The following is a 9,376-nucleotide window of genomic DNA, read 5'->3' on the forward strand; positions in this document are numbered from 1 at the left end:
CGTGATCAGGACAGGGGAGAGGAGGGAAATATGTCTGGGTAAAGAATAACAGTGTCTGTGTCTCTGAGCCAATGGAAAGGTAGAGGGGAGAACTTGGAATAACTAGATGAGTTGTCTACAGACCGTTTGTATTTAGATCACCTGGTGCCTCCACTGGGTCTTTCTTTGCTAATTGTATTATCCAAATCATTGATGAACTCTCCTCTTCTAATGGTACATCTATCCAGCAAGGGAGTGTGACATGGCAAGATGAGGTCATTCATGCTGAATATAGATCCCTAAACTGTTTAGGTTGCTGAGAGAAGCTAGGGGAGCCAGGAAAGACACTCACTCCCCTGTGCTCAGCACTTTTCCAAGGCTCCAAGGGCTTCTTCAAATGATGGGGCCAGCAAGGGACAGGGGGACAGGGGAATAGCGTAGTGAGCCATTTCAGAAACGTCAACGAACACAGTTGAAAGGGTCCTCAGAGTACCCAGTCCAAGCTGGACCCAGTCAGGAATTCCTGGTCCTCAATCATCAAATCCCATCTCCAAGATTTCCAGTAATGGAGAATAAATATATTGGGAGCATCATGTCCTGGGATGCATGCCCCAGACTGATCCTGGCCTACGAACAAAGAGAAGCTTATCTGTGTCCCAGAGGAGAAGCAGTAAAAAGAGAAAGACGTGGAGTATATAATGTACTGCCGAGGTCTGGAGCAAGGCTCGGAATGCAGAGAACAGTATAAGGGCAGTAAGACACTTAAAACATTCAAGTTGTGGGGGGCAGTGATGCCTGAGGCTGGCCCTGCTTGTGCAGCTGCCTCTCTTGCCCAGAGAATTCTGGGAAGTCAGTGCCTCAAAGAGTTTTCAGTCAGCTTCTTTCCTCTGTTGAGGCTGTACTGCCTGCCCCTAAGGACCATGCCTTTATTGGTACTGCTTCACCAGACCAGGAAATGGAAACAGATGGATGGTAAATAAATCAGGGTAGGGGTCAGAAATGGAGGGACCTAAGGGGTTCAGAACCCCATTTCACTGAGAGAAACTGAGTCTTACAGGGCCAGGGTGACCCTGAGGGTTTTTACAGAGATAGAGATTAAGGCCTACAAGGTGTCCAGGGCTGTCTCAGTATTAAAGGTCCCACATCCTCTCTGTCTCAAAGAAGGCCATCCAATCTAACCCTAACTCTTTCCCCTGGCCTCTCCCCATCTTTGATAGTGGGTAAACCAAAGTAGGAGGCAAGGGGATTCAGGGACCAACACCCAGGCTCTGCATGGGGCATGTACGGACTTGCCTCGATTGTTACTGTAAAGGGGAAGGAGGGTGGGGGCAGTAGGAAACTGAGGCGGCTCACACAGGGAAGGCCTTTAGAATGAGAGAGTATCAGAGCTGGAGGTGGGGCTCTCCAGGGAAAGCCCTTTGGTGGTTTTCTTCATGGAACAGTCCCAGTCCAAAGGAAGCCCTGAGTCAATCTGGCCAGCAGAGTAAGGATTAGGGCTCTCAGGGACAACCCCCTCAAGTCTTCACCCCTCCCCCTCCTGTGTTGCTACTTCCCTCTCTCCCCCATTCTACCAAGTGTAAAATAGAGGCCTCAGAGGGAGGGGCTTCCTTTTCATACACCACACCCCCCATCCCTACCACCACAAAAGAACTCAGTCACAGCTCCTAGCCTCAAGAAACCCACACTAATGATGGAGAAAACTTGTAAATAGCCATATATAGCCAAGATCTAGTGGTGTGCATGGAAGGCATTTTCAAGAAGGTGACCAGGAGATGCCAGGGCAAGGCCTGCAGCAGAATGTGGGATCTGAGCTGAGTTTTGAAGGAAGCCAGGGAACCAAGAAAGTGAAGGTGAAGAGAAAGCATTCCAAGTCTTGAGGAATTCAGTCCAAAGGCATGCAGTTAGGACAGGGAGTTTCATGGGTGAGAAATTAAAGGCCACTTTGCCTGAGTAGGAGAACACTTAGAGGAGAGTAAAGTTTAATAAAGGAAAGGTAGAAAGGCCATAAAGGGCTTCAACTGCCAAACAGAGGATTTTCTGTTGGAATGTGCAAGGCCACCAGAGTTTGGTGACATGGTCAGAACTGAACTTTCAGAAGATCGCTTTGACAGCTGAGGGAAGGATCCATTCAAGTAGAGAGAATTGTGGCCAAGAGACAAGCCAGGACTCTGTTGCAACAGTCCACACATGAGGTGATAAGGCCTTGATCTGGGGGAGTATGTAAGTGGGAAGATGGACACATGGAAGACATATAGTAAGGTGAGAAATAAGATTTGACAGCAGATTGCATTGTGGGCCCAGCTCACGTGAAGAGCTCAGGAGGACACTGGGATTGTGAGTCTGGGTGACTGGAAGGATCCTGCAGTCCATTCAATTAATGGGAAGGTTAGGGAGAGGCAGGAATCGGCGGGGGGGGGGTGGGGGGGGTAAAGATGAGGAATTCTGTTTGGGTCATGTTGAATTTAAGGCATCTATAAAGCACCCAGTTTGAGTTGTGTAAAAGGCAGTTGGCATTGTTGGGGCTGGAGGTAAGGAGAGTGGAGGAGGTGTGGAAAGGGTCAAGGACAAAGGCTTGGGAGACACTCGCTCCATGTTGTGTGATCTAGATGGGAATCCAGCAGAAGACACTGAGAAAGAGTGGTCAGACAGGCGAAAGGAGAACCAAGGCATGAAAACCTAGAAAGGAGAGAGTATCCAGGAGAGGCTGATCCATAGTGTCAGAAATCAGGAAGTATGAGGATTGAAAAAAGACCACTGTCTATGGCCATTAAAAGATCATGGGTTACTTTAGAGAGAAGAGTTTTGGTCAAATAAGGTCGGAAACCATGTTGCAAAGGGCGTAGAAGAGAATGAGAGGCACTGAATATGCATGGCTTTCTCAAAGAGAGGATGTGAGGGACATCAGGTTATAGGGTGGAGACTTGGACATGTTGGTAAACACAGGGAAGGAGCTGCTATAGAGAGGCCAAAGATGAAAGAGCACATGGGGAAGACAGTGGGGACAATCAGTTGGATTAGACAGCAGGGGACAGGGTCCAGGGCGAACGGGGGGGTTACCTTGCCAAGGAAAAGGGCCACTTCTTGGTGTTAGACAGGGGTAAAGGAAAAGTTAGTGAAAAACAATGTCTGAATGAGGTGAAAACAGGGAGCACTTGGTAAAGGATGAGGCAAGGTCCCCTTCTAAGAGATTGGGGAAAGGGAATGGCACGGGAGGCTTGAGGATGCATAAAAAAGTATGGGGTGAGAGTAAGGGGTGCAGAATGACTCCAGATTATAAACTTCTGTGAATGGGAAGGTAGTGGTGCCCTCAGTAATAATAGGGAAGCTGGGAAGAGGGTGGGGTAGGGAGGGAGCATTTGATACATTCTGTTTGGGACATACTACATTTGAGAAAACAATAGGGGAACATCTTTTCTGACAGTTGTGTTGTAAGGCTGGATCTCAAGAGAGAGTCTAGGACTGCAAATAGCGATCTGGCAATTACATGCAAAGAAATAGGCATTCAAATCAGGAGAATCTCGATGGAGACAGCAGTCCAATCACTTAATTGTGGATGGGGAAATTGAGGCTGGCATAGTGTCAGACATTTAGGAACACAGAAAACCAAAGCTGGAATCATAGAGCCTTAGAGGCCAAGACCAATCCCCTCTTTTTACATTGGAGGAAACTGAGGCACAGAAAGGTTATGTGACTTGCCCAAAGTCATATGGTTCCTATTCATCTGAGGTGAGATTTTAACCCAAGTCTTCCTGACTCCACGTCTGGGATATCTACTATACCACAATATTTTTCCTTGCATTTTTGCTCTCCTGGGGTGAGGATACGATGAGCCTGCTTCCCCGAGGGCTCTGATACCCCAGGGTTCAGTTTCTGATCTTTGAATGTCCCTGTTTTAAGTAAAGTCACAGTGGGGGGTGGTTGTGTGGGGAAAGGTTGAGGATAATAAAGGGATGAGATAAAAAGGGGCTCCTTGGACTACATTTGGGGTTACTCAGGCCCTAGCCTAAAAATGGCTCTGTGTCCTGATGCCTTGCCAGCCTGCTGTCATGGAGACCACTTTCCCTCTGTCTCAGAGTAGAAGGGGGAAAAGGGAAAGAAAGCAGATCTGCCACATCCCTGAGGAATGGGACATCCCAGAGATGTTCAGCGGACTATGGCTCCCCAAGCCCTGGTAAACAGAAGGCCACAACTGGTTAAGCTTCAGCATTCCAGTGTCAACTCCAGGTCAGTGACAGCCCTTCAGATCACAGACTCTCAGAGCTCAATGAGCCATTAGAGACCCCACAACACAATATTCTTGTTTCATGGGTAAAGAAACTGAGGCCTAGAGAGCTGAAGTGACTTGAGAAAGGTCATGGACCTGCTTAGTAGGAGGGCCAAGGTTCGGGATCCTCTGACTCCAAATTCAGGGCTTGTTTGCTTCTTGAAAAAAAATATTTTAAACTTAAATACATAATAAGAAAAAGAAGCATATTATAAACTTAAATGCAAAATTGTATGTGTGTGTTCATCCATCGTTGCCGAAGAAGACCATGTCATCAGAGAAATAATGACATGACTTGCACTTGACTTTGTTTTGAGTGAGGGAGGGCTGCGCAGCTCACCAGCCTCATTCTCCTCCAGAGCCATCGGAATCCAGTGACCAGATATTCATCAGGATGACTGGAGATGACCCAGGATGAGGCAATGGGGGTTAAATGACTTGCCCAAGATCACACAGCTAGTGAGTGTCAAGTGTCTGAAGTGAGATTTGAACTCAGGTCCTTCTAACTCCTGCACAGGTGCTCTATCCACTACACCACCTAGCTGCCCCAAAATACAAAATTAGAAAAGAAAAAAAGCTTTGCCATGTTCACAGTGGAACGTAAGAGGATCCAAAGGAGAGAGCAATAAATTTCCACTTCCAGAAGCCTGTATAATAAACACCACCTCTTGTGTTCTGACCTGGACGTCTGCTCTTCACTTCCTAGTGAGATTTCCTTCCTTCTTTGCTGTGCACTTTTTACTTTGTTCTTTTTTCCCCACTTCCTCCCCACCAAGAAGGCTACAATTTAGTGTGAATATATAGACATACACACACATATATACATACACACATATATGCATACATATGTACGCAAACACATACATACATGGTCATACATACACTTATGTGTCTACTCGCATATGGACATATAGATTCACACGCACCTATGTAAAACTGTACTGTATTTTTTGTTCTATGTTTCTCTGACGGTGAATAACCTCTTCCTTCCTAAATCTGTCTTTCCATAATTAAGTCCATCCACTCATCATTTGCTATACCATAGCACTAGCCCAACCTTATACGGTCTACTCATTAGAAACAGTCTAAGACAATACTGATTACTATGGCTGACATAAAGTACACTTTCCCTATGTTTCTCTTTTGATTAAGTCTGTTTTAGCCTTAACTTTGTCTGAGATCATGATCATTTTTTGCTTCTTTCCCCTACCAAGTTCTACTTCTGATCTTTACTTTATGTTCCTACATATCTCTTATTCCCTATCTTTCTTGACTCCTCTACTTCTACTCACTACTTTGCCCTCCTATTACTTAACCTATTGATTTTCAATGACCACATTTTTCCTTCCTCGTCACTTCTGAGCTAGTTCATGCAGGTCCTGAAAGCTTTCTCTGAAGCTGTCCCCTTTGTCATTTCTTACATCACTATACTGTAATTTATTCAGCTATTCTCCTTTAGTTTCCAGTTCTTTACTGCCATAAAAATCTTTGTGCTGCTATTCAAATATTTTGGTACATACGGGTCATTTTCCTCTTTCTCTGAGCTCTTGATAACATAGATCCAGAAGTGGTTTAGCTGGGTCAGAGGATATGCCCCATTTAGTTCCTCTCTGAACATGGTTTCAAACTGCTTGACAGAATGGCTGGATGAATTCGCAGCTTCGCCAACAATGCATTAGTGTTCCTGTTTTCCTACAACCTGCTCACAGTTGTTATTTTCTTTTTTGTTATCTTTACCAATCTGATGGGTATGAAACTTGCTGTAATATTTTCTCCCAGTTAGCTATTTCTCTTGCAATTTTTACTGTATTGGGATGAGGGGGTTGTACAAAATCTTTTAAATTTTATGTTATAAAAATGTCCATTTTAACTTTTATGATTTTCTCTATCCTCTTTTGGTCCTGAACTCTTCTAGATCTGAAAGGTGATTTCTTTCTCACTCCTCTAATTTGTTTAGGATACTCACTCTTTTTTCTAAGTCATGTATCCATCTGAGACTTATGTGTTGTGAATTATGGTCTGTACCTAGTTTCTGTTAATTTTTGTCAAATAGTGAGTTTTTGCCTAATTTTTCTAGCCATTTTTGTCAAATAGTGAGCCCAGTAGCTGGGCAGCTAGATGGCACAGTGAATAGTGCCAGGCCTGGAGTCAAGATGACCTGAGTTCAAATCTGGCCTCAGACACTTACTAGCTGTGTGACCTCGGGCAAGTCACTTACCCCTATTTGCCTCAGTTTCCTCATCTGTAAAATAAATTGGAGAAAGAAATGGCAAACCACTCCAATATCTTTGCCAAGAAAACCCCAAATGGGGTCACAAAGAGTCAGACACAACTGAAATGACTGAATGAAAACCAAGCAATATAATCATAGTAGCTAAGGTCTTGGGTTCTGCTGTTTCTAATCTGTTCCACTGCTAAAGTTCTCTATTTCTTAACCAGTACCAAATCATTTTGATGATTACTGCTTTAGAATATAGTTTGAGATTTTTTACTGCTCACTTTTACCCCTCACTTATCACTTTTTCTCATTATTTGTCTTGAGATTCTTTACTTTTTGTTTCTCCAAATGAATTTGATTATTTTTCCCGACTCTATATTAGGTAGTGTTATTATTTTTATTATATTGGCTCAGCCTATCCATGAGCAATCAGTATTTCTCTAATTATTTAGTTCTATATTTCTGTAAAGTTTTGTAGTTACAGTCATATAGTTCCCTTGCATATCTTGACAGGTAGACTTTCAAATATTTTATACATTCTATAATTATTTTAACTGGAATTTCCCCTTGTATCTCTTCCTCCTTTGTTTTGTTGATAACAGACAGATGTGCTGATGATTTATATGGATTTTTTTATGTCATGCAATTTCACTTAAGTTATTGTCTCAATTAATTTTTTCAGTTGATACTCTAGGGATAAGTAAACCATTATAATTTCTCCAAAATTCTCGTTTTCTCTATTATTTTTTCTTGTTTCATAAAGTGTTACTTTGGTATTTTGGTATGGCAATGAAAAAACAAATTAATTTTGGTAGCATTATAATTTTTATTGTGTTGGTTCAGCCTATCCATGAGCAATTAATGTTTCTCCAACAATTTAGGTGTGGATTTGTCTAAAGAAGGTTTTGTAGTTATATTCATATAGTCCCCATGTATGTCTTGGCAGGTAGATTCCCAAATATTTTATATATTCTGTAGTAATTTTAAATTGAATTTCTCTTTCTAGCTCTTCCTTCTGAATTTTCTAGGTAACATACAGACATCTTGATGATTTATGTGAGTTTATTTGATATCCTGCAACTTTGCTGTAGTTGCTGATTGTTTCAATTAAAATTTAGTTGATTCTTCAGTTCTCTAGTTAGACCATTACATTTATTATTTCTAAAAAGTGATAGCTCCTTTTTTATTCTTTTCTCATTCCTCAAATTTCTTGTCTTTGTCTTATTGCTAGGGCGAACACTTCTAAAACTTAAATCAAATAGTTGGGATGACAATAGACACTCTTGCTCTGTCTCTGATCTTACTGGAAAAGCTTCTAGTTGTTTCTTTCCCCATTATAATGATGATGCCTCTGGCTGTTACATGGATCCAACTTGTTGTGTTCATCCTTCGTTGCCAAAGAAGACCATGCCATCAGAGGAATGGTCACATGACTTGCACTTGACTTTGGTTTGAGTGAAGGAGGGCTATGCAGGTCACCAGCCTCACTTCTCCTCCAGAGCCATCTGAATCCAGTGACCAGCTATTCATCAGGATGACTGGAGATGACCCAGGATGCACTGGGAGACCTTGGACCCTTTAGGTCAAGGTCTGTGCAGGTACTCACTTAGAGTGAGGTAAAGCCCATTCATTGAATAGGCCCATTTAAGAAGTAGCCAGCTCATGGCCCCTTTAATGAGGCAAAGAAAAGAAAGACATCAGGCTGGGAGGGAAACAGCAACAGTTACTGTTGATAATCACTCTGATGCCAGGAGGGTCCTGAAGAGAGCCAGTGGTGTCCGAGCTTCAGAGTGCAGTAGGTTTAAGTGGAAGGGAAGGGAAGGGAAGGGAAGGGAAGGGAAGGGAAGGGAAGGGAAGGGGAGGGAAAAATAAAGGAATCTAGCCAGTAAACCCCAAGGTAACTGGACATCCTCTGGCCATCCAAATTTACCTTCCTTTGGAAAGGAGAAGGAAGGGGAAGGGGAGATAGACAGGAGAGCAGGGGGTGCATTACCCAGATAACTGGTTCCCCATTCAAAACTTATCCTATTAATGAAAGGGCCATTTATTCAAATGCTTTCTACTTGTTTGTTTTTTTTAATAGAAATGGTTGTTGTGTTGTGTCAAAAGCTTATTCTGCATCTTATCATGCATATAAATATAAGATTTTTGCTATTTTTCTCAGCAGTGGGGTCCATTACATTTATAATTTTCTTAATATTGAACCAACCTTGCATTCCTGGATCAAATCCAGGAATGAGTATTCTGTATAATCATTTTGATATGTTTCTGTAGCTTCCTTAATATTTTTTAGAATGTTTGTGTCAATGTTCATTAGAAATATTGGTCAATAGAAAGAAGGAATTTAGTAGGACTCCTTTTCCTATTTTTTTCAGTTTACATAACTCTGGAATTAATTACGCTTTGAATGTTTGATATAATTTGTTTGTAAATACTTCTAGTCTAGGTCTTTTTTCTTTAAAATTTCATTTGAGGCATGTTCAGTTTCTTTTCCTGAAGTTGTTTTATTTAAATTCTCTATTTCTACTTTCATTAGTCTGGGTTTTTTCTATGTTTGTAAGTATTCTTTCAGTTCAGCTGTAAGTTTAACTAGCATATACTTGGGCAAAATAGTTTCTAATAATTTCCTTTATTTCTTCATTTATTGTTAATTCTTCTTTTTCATTTTTATTACTGATGAACATCTGGTCACTGGACCCAGATGGCTCAGGAGGAGAAAGTGAGGCTGGTGACCTGCACAGCCCTCCCTCACTCAAAACAAAGTCAAGTGCAAGTCACATCATCATTTCTCTGATGGAGTGGTCTTCCTCGAAAACAAAGGATGAACACAACAACTGATAATTTGGCTTTCTTCTTTATAAAAATCAAGTTAGCTACTGGTTTATCTATTAAAAGCAGCTAGATAAACTCACTGT

Source organism: Notamacropus eugenii, chromosome X, assembly GCF_028372415.1.
Source record: "Notamacropus eugenii isolate mMacEug1 chromosome X, mMacEug1.pri_v2, whole genome shotgun sequence".
Classification (NCBI taxonomy): Eukaryota; Metazoa; Chordata; class Mammalia; order Diprotodontia; family Macropodidae; genus Notamacropus; species Notamacropus eugenii.